The sequence below is a fragment of the Coturnix japonica genome, chromosome 1 (genome assembly GCF_001577835.2).
Source record: "Coturnix japonica isolate 7356 chromosome 1, Coturnix japonica 2.1, whole genome shotgun sequence".
Lineage (NCBI taxonomy): Eukaryota > Metazoa > Chordata > Aves > Galliformes > Phasianidae > Coturnix > Coturnix japonica.
In genome coordinates, this window is record NC_029516.1 from 28,576,692 (window position 1) to 28,588,754 (window position 12,063).

Here is a 12,063-nt window from a genome sequence, read left to right on the forward strand (position 1 = left end):
AAAAAAAAAAAAGAAAAACAAAAAAAGGATATAATACCCTACATACCTATGGAGAAAATTGCACATTGAATTCTAAGCTTCCCATCTTTTACATAATCTAGCTAGACCTTGTGGGTTTTCAAAAATCCCCTGCAGATCAGAGTTGCCTTGGAACAGCATAATCTTGTATGTTAATATTCCCTTAACCTTTACTGTTTTTCAGATCTCCATTTCAGTCAGCATGATGTTGAGTTTTTCATAATACTTCCAACATACATTTCTGCAGGTATTTCTTTCCCTTTGTTGTATCTTATTAAACAAAATTCTATTTTAATAAATGTATGTGAGAGTGTTTTTATTTATATTGCTTTTTGATCAACATATTGGTTGGAAATTTGCAGCTGTCTGGGATGAGCTCTGTCAACTCTATTTAGCAATGAAGAAAGAGTAATAAAGCATAGAGTACAAGCACACAAATTACAGCATCCTTTCTTTAGCATTTTTCATAGATGAACACCATAAAAATCTGGGAAATAAAGTATTCCAGAGATGCTTGAAAGAGACATTAGTAATAAAGAGTACACTGAGCTATGTGAAAGCATAATTATTTTTAAGAATGATCGGTATAATATAAAATTGCATAACCAGGATGTGTCAGCTTAAGCAACAGATATATTACAGTTACACCAAGTCAAATTCAGATGGCAGAATATATGTGCAGCAATTCACCAGAAAGCAATCAGAAGAATCCGATGGGCTTCTTGTCATTCCATGAGAAAATAAGAGACAATAATTATATGAAACTTTTCACACACTGTTTATCAATTCAAGCAATCATTTCATTGCGTTAGGCGCAATTTTAATCTGCATCATTTTTTCTCATCAAAACAGAGATTTGGAAAAAAAAGCAAAAGCTCATTGCAATTATGAAAAATAGGAGAAGAGACTAAGCACCAGAGGGAGCTGAAGGAGCGTGGAAAAGCATGTGCTGCAGAAAGCCACCTGAAGCCCATGTGCAGCCGTTTCTCGGTGTGCAGTTTTTGTTTAAACCTGTTTTAATCCAATTTGCATGACTCTAATGTTAAAATAGGTTAAAAATTACACATATTTCAACTGCATTTACTGTCTCTACAGAACATATCCTTCCTTTAGAGGATCATCTCAAGACACATATGGAAATGCTTTTGCCATCTGTGATATTCCGGATTGCAGGGACAGTTAATAGGTTGCAGTACATGGTGTAGACCAAAGTTTCAAGCTATGAAGTCCCATCATCAGTAATAAGGATCATGCAAATCACATTATCTCCATTCATTATTCTTCATGCCTGAATTCCCATTGTATTTCCATTTTGTTCTCTTACTTCTTAATGGTTTGGAAGTTTTAGTTCAAGGCTGCACTGTTCTGGTTAGACATCAGTTCCACATTTCTAGTGACATTCTGTTCATGGAAGTATCAAATGCCAACTGCGCATCCAAGCCTTCTAACATAATTAGAAGTGCTGGTGCTTATACCTCGAGGCTGCTTTTCAGTGCTAACTGGGCAAAATATGTATGTATATTTTAAGAAGCGATGTTGTCCAGACAGTAAGGAGTACTCATTTTTAAAAAGAGAGTAATTTATTAAACAGTTTTTAACTGTTTTGTTGTTTGTTTGTTTTTTCTGGAGAAGATACACTGGCCATGACATATCTCACTGAAAAGTTCCTTGGCAGGTGTGCTACTTCTGAAGCTTGTGTCACCTCCTCAGTTGTATGGACACGCACCAGAATTGGAACAAGAGCCTACATGTGTTGACTGCAGTTCTGCAAAACTATTTTGGACAATGATAGCAATTACAAGGGAAGAGAACAGAAATCATCAGTAAGAAGAAAAGTCATTTATACAAAATGTTGTTGAGCTGTTTGTAAGTTTTTAAGGCATGTGCAGGAAGCAGTAACCCTTGCTAGAGATGAACTGTTCAGCACTGAGCTTATTATCCACCAGAATTCCATCCGAATTCACTAATAAGCATTCTTTCTCCAGCTTACCTGTGAGCTTGCTAAGAAAACTAGAAAACAGCCTTCTATAATCTCTTTATTCAGTAGTTTTTGTATCATAGTTCTTTAACAGGATGTGAGATACTCATTGAGAATTTGTTTGAGTGAAACTATCACTCTCACTTTTCTTGAAAAGAAGATGGAAAGAAGAAAAAAGAGAAGAAGAAAGGTATTTACAAAGGAGTCAGTGTATTAGTGGTTAAGTAACAAATACATGAAGAGTGATCTTGTTTTTAGCTCTTGCTCCACTGAACGTTAAGTAAAAAGCATTGAAGCACTTTCTGGATTTATGTCTGCACTGCCCACTCACAGGCATTAGTTGAAAAAAAAAAGGCAGTAAACTAATTGGGACTGCATGACAACATGGGCAGTGATGGCTGCAGAGGAGGCAGGGGCTTTTGTTAACATATAACTGATTGGTTGTCTTCTCTCCTTCCCAGAGCAAAGTAAAGCTGCCTCAGCAAGAGGGGCACGTTTAAATCTCCCTAGTATGTTTCACATTTGAATGATTTTCCTTCATCTCTGTGTTTGCTGTTTTCTCCTTGTTCAAGATAGTATCTTGATGAATGTATTACACTCGTCCAACTTTCCCCCTCAGCTTCCTCCTGTGTGTGTGTGTGTGCGCGCACACATAAAGGATGTTGGTTTTTATTTTCCTCTTGTTTCTGGTTACTTCCTCTTGCTCCCACTGTGCTTCTCCAGTGCACACACAGAACAGAAATTAGATGATATTTGGGGAACCTGCCTACTATGCTACTTGTGCTAACATGAGGGCTATTTCATCTCAATATTCCTTTTTAATTTCCATCTCCTATCTCAAGAGTGGATTCATCTCTGACCACTGAAGCCTGGACTGCTGGGTCTAAACTGGTAATTCACAGAAGCAGACTGTGAAGGAGGAGGTAGATCCCCTTTCCTCAGTGTAACTTTTATAGGGGTTCCTTCTCAGCTCTTGTCATATGCCTGTTTAAATGTCAGCTTATATACATGCCCTGATTGCATCTGCCCTACGAGCTGCAGGCCCCAGCTCCTGACACTCTCTTCACATCCTTGGCTGCCCTTATCCACACTGAACCATTGCTTGTGCCAGCTGATGCTCTGCCAGTCTTTACTCTCTTGGTTAGTCATTCTGCTGGAATCCATCTGAGAATTATTTGGGAATATGCATCCTCAGCAAAGGTAGGGAGTGGGGATTGCCAGTCAGATATCAGGCTGATAGTGTGCCAAGCTCCTGGTAGGGCTGAAATTTTTTTTATGGGTATACCTGGGTATCAGAGAACGTCTGTCTCTCTTAGCTATCATTCTTGCTTAGATCTGATATCAAGTCTAGGAGACCTGTGGTTCTGTAATGGAAGAAGTTCAGAGAAGCGTATTTCCATCTAGGGAGAAGATCAGAAAAGCTAAAGCCCAACATGAGGTCAACCTGGCCATTGTGATAAAGGACAACAAAATATATTTTTACAAATACACAGGACATCCTCGAGTGGTGGGAACAATGACCTCAGACTTTTGCTTAGAAAAGACAGAAGTAGTACAGGGTAGCTATCTCCTTTTTGAGGGTAGGCTTTTAAGAAATCATACTGTTTACAAGCCTTTTTGATCTTTTATGTTGGGCTAAAAGGAGGATTTTCTGATGACACTTTCTAGTCACCCACTAACAACTTGCAGAGAGGCCAGGCATATAACTTGCACACTGCAGTTAACTTACTTCCCACACTTTGAAGCACGGCATCTACTGCATATTCAGTACTACTGGGGTTCTAATCCCTCTTGAGTCACTATAGACATTTGTAACTCGATCTTTATGTCACATTTTTCTCCTTTTAGCAACCAAGTCTACTGGAGAAGTATCGATGATACCCTTAAAACTAGTGTTAGTCTAAAATAAAACACTTTGATAGTGGCTGCAACTTTAAAGTATTCTCTAGAATTTGAAGTATTTGAAGTCACATTACAACTTTCTTTGTACTAGGCTCACTCACACAGCCATTTTAGGGAATAATTATCTGGCTTGACTGAGTCTTTGTTATTTTGTCTACGATCGTTTGAAAGCTGAGTGATATTATTGTGAAAGAAAAAAAAAAAAAAAGAAAAAAAAAAGGAGGAAAAAAAGGCAAAACCAGGATGCAGATTATTCCTTCCTGGGTAATCTAGAGATTCCTTCCCTTAGGCTTCAACCAGTCACCTTCCCTTAGGCTTCTACCAGTCAGTAATGAGCTGCAGTGTGGCATGGCTTCATTAGTTTGCAGCTTATTGGTTAGGACTTCTGCTGGAGAAGAGGGAGATGATAGATGAAAATTCAGTACCCTTAGGGTACAGACATTTGAACCTAGTCATCTGCTATGTGGATGAGTTATCTAACAATTGTACTTTATAAAACTGCTTATGCCCCTTTTCTTCCTTCTTTTTTAAAAAGAAAGTATGTCTACAACTTCAGTTTTGATAGAAAGACAGGGTATGGGTACTAACTTCAGAAATGAGTCCATATATCTGAAAAACAAAGACATGAGAACTATCATACAATCTTGAAAAATGTGAAAGTGTGTCTTGGCTTGTGAAAAAAACAGTGACAACACTTTTAAACTTTTTTCAGTCTAGGGTGTACTACAGTTTAGTGTTATGACTTTAGGATGCTTTTGTCTTGCTGTGCTTGCCTTTCTGGGTACTTTTTGAGGTATATAACAGTCACCTTTTATTACACATGTAACACAAGGAACCTAACTCTAACCCAAATGCTGATATAAAAGGCAGCAAATATGGTTGTATATTTAGGGTTTGGGCTGTCTGAGGATCAACAGTTCAAAGTTGTCAAAGATTATGAATGAACCTTTGGGTGAACTTTAGGAGAAGACTAAGATTGATGACTTCCCTATAAAAACCATCCTCCCTTCTGGTAGCTCCCCTCTTGCTTTTTTGAGACCTCCAGATATACTACTCGTGTCCTGAGATTTCCATCAGACTGCTGCCATCTCTGTCCGTTACCAAAGAAGTTCAACTGCTGTGGCTGCAGCAGTTATCTGTCCTCAAGAATATTTGCCTCCATCTGGGATACTTCTTAAAGCAGTGCTTATGGAAGACCTCTTCCTTTCACCATCTTTAGTAGAGCACTAGTAATATTTGTAGAAATAAGTATCTCTACAGTCAGGTTAATAACCGTGTAAAGAATTTTTAGACTCATTAAGAGGCGTTTTTAGACATTTTTTCTGATTTTTTTTTCTTTCTGCTAGGTTTTAGGTTTTTGTTTTGTTTTGTTTTGGTTTGGTTTTTGTTTGTTTGTTTTAATTAACAGAATGCTTGTCCTTTCCAACTGGAACTCATAATCAAATTACTAAGGAATGAGTGAAAAAAAGGATTTTGATGGGAATTACCTATTTCTGACAGTGAAAAGTACTGAGTCCTCTCATTGTTTCTGTTTCTCCATGAATTCTTGCTTCAAGATATGAACTTCAGGCTCTCAGGGACACAGACTCTTTCAAACAGCTCTGCAAGTTCTTACCAGTGGAGCACTTAAGTTCTTATTTACATTAATTAATTTCTTATTTACAGACTAAATGTTTGATGTCTCATGAACCAGAGTGCTCAGCACCTTAAAGAACTGTGCTCTAGGTGCATCAAGAACCATTTGACTTGCTCAGTTTGCTATTGGTTGTACGATCCTCTTAGTACACAAAAGGTTGTTAAACCAACGTCCCACACTTCCTAAGTACTAAATTAGCTTCAGTGATCTCTGTATTTCCATTTGAAGTGTTACTGTCTGCATGAAGAGTCTTCCTGCTTCATAGTAGCTGTATTTTGTCCTAAAGTGAATGAGACATTCCCGTGCATTGTTTAAAGTCTTTTGCAGCAGGGGCTTCTGAACTTCAGCGGTGAATAAAAAGATTTATATATATATAATTTATACATTTTTAAAGCATCTGGGCGGTCTTTGGCATGAAGATGCCCTCTACAAGTGTAAGATAGTTATGACTGCAACTTGTCTCCTTGAAGAGAATAAGCTTGATGTTCTCTACTCTGTCACTGCTCTAACAGTGCTCTTAGTAGCATCCTCATCCCATTAAAACCTTAGGTTTTATTCATTCAAGTCGCAGATTACTGAACAGAAGTGGAAATAATAGGATACTGGTAGCAAATTGTTTTTTTCCACATCATGACTAGCAATAAATTACCTAAGCCAACATTTCTAATCCAATTTCTGTATAAAAGTTTACACTTGAACTCAATAGAAGAATAATACAGACACCATGCAGATTAGGAGTCACTGTGGTACCTTAATGCTGCTCATTGATTAATGCTTAGATCCTGTGCCTTAAAGTAAAGAAGTTTTCACAGAAATCCAGAGTTAAAATGAAGGCAGATGACACAAACTACAGACTGCAAAACCCACAGCAAAGCAAAGAATAATCACTGCTATGATGAGCCATGCTAATAGTAAGATATAGTGTTTGCAGGAAAGCTTATTCTCTAAACAAGCTTTGTTTCTTATATTTCTTATATATTCATATCTTTTTATATTCTCATTTCTTTCATTTAAGTTTGCAAAAAAAAAGTCTAACTTAGGATGTTGTATTTGTGAAGATACACTATTAAGAAACAAGATAGGTTTTGATGAGATGAGTATTGAAGGTTCATTCAGCCACTGAAAGAACTAAATGAAAAAAATGCACTTTCCATGAATCATCATACAAGTTCAGACACTGAAACATACACTTGAAGCAGAAGGAGAAAATATTCACAAGCATCCTCAAAGCCAAAGGTTCGTTGTTGTGGTTTTGTTTTGTTTTGTTTTTCATGAAGCATTTTGAGATGAATTTCAAAGAGAAAACAGCTTTTTTTTTTTTTTTTTTTTAATATAAATATGCTGTTTGCCAAAGTATATCTTTTATCATTTGTGACTGTTGAATACTATTTAATTACATTCAAGTACTGGCTGGATGCTGCGGGCTTTGGTCTTGTAATGAAATGTTCACCATAAGATCCAGCTTATTCCCATGAACCAAAGATACTGTGGAACTTCCAGAGCCATTCATCATATCTGCTGTCAGTCCTGTCCTCTCTCTGTTGTTTCACATTGCTTACATAAAGAGTTGAAACAGTGGCACATATTCAATTCTTAATATGAATGTTTTCCTATTCTTAGTGAAACTGAGGTAAATGGAGCAACCTGGCATATGATTTAATATCTACTGTCAGAGAATTCCCTTTTGAAAAGGGTATTGCATATTTGTTATATAGTAGAGTTCATATCACCAACAAACTTGGCCTGGAAATCTATATTCCTTCTCTTTTAGAAAAGAGTATAATTAAAATGTATAATTTCTCCTTTCTCTTTATTAATTCTACAATTGAACGGTTAAAGATACACAGCTGTTAAAGTTCTCCAGGATCCCACATATTAGTAAAATTAAAGCTTTTATCCGACAAGATTCAAATGGAGAAACAAAGAGCTTCATGTACTGATGAAAAATGTACCTCATGGTTGTATATTTTCTAAAATAAAAATTATACAGCAGTGATATATCTAATTGAATGTCACAATATCAGTAATTGTACTGTCTGCAAAGGAAATTTGTTCCAAAGTCAAGGTGTCACCTTGCTGTCAAATAATCCCATAGATTACCATAAACAGTGCTGTTGAAATTGTACTGTGACTAGAAAAATATGTGATGTGAATCCTAGTCATTACCAAAGACATGACTTCCATTGTAATTATCTGCCTATCACAATAGCTTCCTTCTTCCAGTTCTTGCTTACCTGCTGCCACACAAACTCATTAACATTTTTGTCAATACAGTACCATTTGTACAGTTAACCTTTGCGCAAAATGGGGTCATTTCTTCATTATGATGGATTCTGTAATACCACAACAACTTGCACTGAGAATTAATATTTCTCTTTTCTTCATTTCTGGTTAAATTAGAAATTACTCTAACACCTGGGTTCCATTATATTGAGTTGTCTTGTCATTTGTGGAAAATGAAGTTTGTTTTTCAGGTAGCATCGGTGTTCTCCATTTAAGAAAGGATTAAAGTACTATTACTCAAAGCTACTTTTAAAGACAGATAGACTCTTCCACATTTTGCCCATTTTTAGTGGAAAATGAATACATTTTGAAGTAAATTATAGAATTATGTTTTTCACTGTCAAATGTCAAACTTTTGAAAGTGTGCAAAACCTATCCAGACCTTATAAAAAAATGTTACAATCAGTTTTTTTAGATGATACTAGGCTTGAGACTGTCTGAGTATTTCAAATTCATATAAGCAATCTTAGGTTTTTACTCCATTTTTATGGCTTGCAAGCACAGCTTCTTGTTGCATTTGTTATACTATTGTAAACTATGAGCTGTTTCTGCAAAGCCCAAGGAATATTTCCGTAAGTAGTTACTAGATCCTTGTAAATCTAGCTTAGAATCATTGCTGCCTGACATTTTTAAGATTGAAAGTAAATACTTTTTTTAAAATTCACCAGTACTGAGAAATATAAAGGGAGGGTTAGTGCTAGCCACAGGAAATCTATCATGTTTCAGATTTGGGGTCAATCTGTAGAGTTTGTTACAGTTAGTGTAGACAGTAAATCTGGCATCATGGAGATTAGGCACCTGTTACTGAATCAACTCTGTAGTTCTCTCAATTATGTGGTTAGTGAAACTGCAGGTTGACAGTTATACAAGTATGAATTCTCTTTCTCGTATATACAGACACAGAACTGCTTTCTAGCTAATTACCTCTTCAACTTTTGAGAGCTCAGATTGTTTGCCACCTATTTTCTGTTCTTTCCAAGAGCCCATTCCCAAAACCTGCTTACTTACCTTTCACGTTTTATTCCTGCTCCACATCAGTTCCTTTTCAATTCTTTTCTAAGGCTGCCTTGAATACCTCTCTTCACTTTTCTGTGCTAATTTCTAGACCCAGCTGATGCAGCAGCAGGGAAGCAGGTCTTGGCAGCAATGGGGTGTGCTAGGTCAGCATGCGTTTTGAACATTGATCAGATAGAGCTCTGTCAAAATCCAGGTGTGCAAGTTATCCAGAAGTTAATTCAGCAGAGGATCTTGATACTGTGCATAGTGATCTGAGACTACTGCCAGATCACAAAATGAAAATAATCTCTGATGTTTTTTTCATGATATTTAGTCATTGTTACAAAACAGTCACTTAACTCTGTGATCTTATAGGCCTATATTATAGCATTGATACTGCTAGTATTTGGACAAAGAATTTGAACTGAGTTTGCAAGGCCTTTGGACAGAGGCTAAGTTGAAAAACAGTTCTCCTAATGACTAGGTGGCTGTAGCTCATGTTCTATTTGTTTATTTATTTATTTGTATTTATACAATCATAGTTTAACTGATAAACAAAAATTAACTGCTTGTAATTTCTATAGTGAGCTATTTATGTCTCTGCCATGACGATTTAGTCCAGACTGATAAGATAGCAGAACCACTGAGAAACTGAGACAGGCTGCAGCGTAGAGGACTACAGCAATGATAAAGTTGGGCACAAGCTGGCACTGGAGACTCCATGGTTATAAGCAACTGACACCTGGTCTGTAAAGAAATTTAGACCTGGACCTGGACAAAGCAATTTTTGGATGTAACAAGTAGAATAAATAATAAACACTGCACATAATGTTCTTATGAAACCAGGTTGAGGGATCCGGCTTTATTTAATTTGGAGAAAAGTTGGCTCTGGGGACACCTTGTTGCAGCCTTCCAGTTTCTGAAGGGAGCTTATAAACAGGAGGGAAACCAACATTTTACATGATCTGATAATGACAGAACAAGAGAGAATGGCTTTGACTAAAAAAAAGGAAATTTAGCTTGGATGTTAGGTGAAAATTCTTAACTGAGGGGTGGTCAACACACAAATTGATTGCCCAGAAAAGCCGTGAGTGCTCCATAAAAAAAAAAAAAAAAAAAAAAAAAAAAAAAAAAAAAAAAAAAAAGCAAAAACAAACCAAACCTAGTTGGATGGGGCCCTGAGCAGTGTAATCTGGTGGGTGGCAACCCTACCCATGGCAGGGGGGTGGGACTGGGTTGTCTCTAATGTCCCTTCCAACCTAAGTGATTTCTATGAGTCTACATATATCATAGAGCAAGGAAAAGAAAACATAAACATGAACATCATCTAGCTTCTGGCAAAGGACTCCAGATACAAGCACTCACTTTACTGCTCATCACTGCAACCACTGAAACTACTGACTTCAGATCCTGTAGGAGCAGGGGGAGAGTAATCGTAGCACCAAGAAAATGAGTAGAAACTAAGTGTATAAAAACATTAACTGTGTTACTATGATCACAGTCTTCCAATAAATATATATTTTTTTCTGCAATAATTAGGTTTACAATTAATAATGATTCTTAGATAAGAAATCTTAATCAGTTCTAATCAAGGGAAAAAAATAGAGTGACCAAAAAATAAAAAGACATAAAAATATTTTATTACATAGACAAATTGAAAGACTTTATAGTTGTGGGTGCAAGGGTTATACCAGAGAGCATACATTTTAAATAGGCACTGCAGCAATATGTCAGATATGTCCATATTTACATATGCTTTAGTTTAAATACAAGCCATTGCTGCCTCATTTATTCTGAGTCTGGTAAGTGGAAGTCAAAAAGGTCAGACGTACAGCTGGTGCAGGTAATGGAATTCCCATCAGGCAGATTTAGAAACTCTGAAGAAATGCACAGAACACAACACTCCATCTGTTTGTCCCCTTTTGAGACAAACATAAAATTTGCATACTTTAAAAAATAAATGCTGTATCTTTACTGTATTTTGTATCTGCACTGTAACATTTCAGTATGTGTCATTTCTTTGGGTGAATACTAATAAAATTATAAAATCAATCTGAAAATGTTAAAGATAAACTTGGAGCACGTATGAAAGGTATTTGTGAGAGACATAGTAAACCAATTTCTTCTGTTTAGACATCCACAAGGATCTGTTTTTGACATGCTAGGTGTTAGTTTTGCCTCAGAACAGAATTTATGGCAATGTATTTAGCACCCGCCTTACTTATTAACTACTTTTTGACGCTATGATGAGGAGCACAATAGCTTAAGACAATGATGAAATATGAGAGTTTGCATGTTACAGAAGCTGTTGTACTACAGTTTTAGAGTATGTTCTGTCTGTGACTTTTCGGTGATTCTATCTAGTTTTCCCCAGGAGTAGATAAAGGAATAGAATATGCGACTCTTTGCTTTTGTGTTTCACTGACTGCTCTCCTACTGGCTTTAACTACTATCTGAGGGAATTTGTCAGTAATTCTTGTTGAGATAAAAATCATAAATAAAGTAGATCGTTTGTAATGAAATATTACTTAGTTTAAAACACATTAAGATGTAGTATGGAGTATGTGATCCCAAAGCTCTAAACTCAACACATGTGACAACATATCTTGTGTTGTGTTCAGCCTGTAATTAGTTGATTTCTGAAATAAAATTTACATCTCCTTTTATACCACTAGTTAAAGTGGATGATTAGTATTATTTCATTGGAATTATTTAGTGAACTAGGAAGAGAGTCTGTGACCTTTCTTACCTTGAAGCACCCCTTGAAGACAACCCACTGACACTCTCTGACTAATCCATTCATTTTATTTTTTTTTTTCTTAAAGCAAAACTTTGTTCTGAGAAATATCAATAAAAACAAATGTTGCATATACTGGGATGCACAGTATTTATCTTACCCTGCAGCAAATGAATCCTGGGAGGCCAAATGCTTTAGTGATGAAAGTGTGAGTAATACAGGAAGTGACAGAGCCATTTCACTACCACGGCACATCTCTGCAGAGCCAGAGGTGGTTCTGGTATTCACTGTTTACTTCTATTTCTTCACCAAAAGGAGAGCATAATTGTGCTTACGTATAATATACAAATGAGACAAAATGTTCTGTGAAAATATTCATTATTAGTAAAAAGAAAGTCATACTTGTATACTGAAGACTTCTTTCCTAAATTTGAAGCCTAATTAGTGAAAAAATTAAATGTCTGTTCCCTATGATTTCTTGGAGGCTTGCTAGAGGCATATTACTTATAAAAT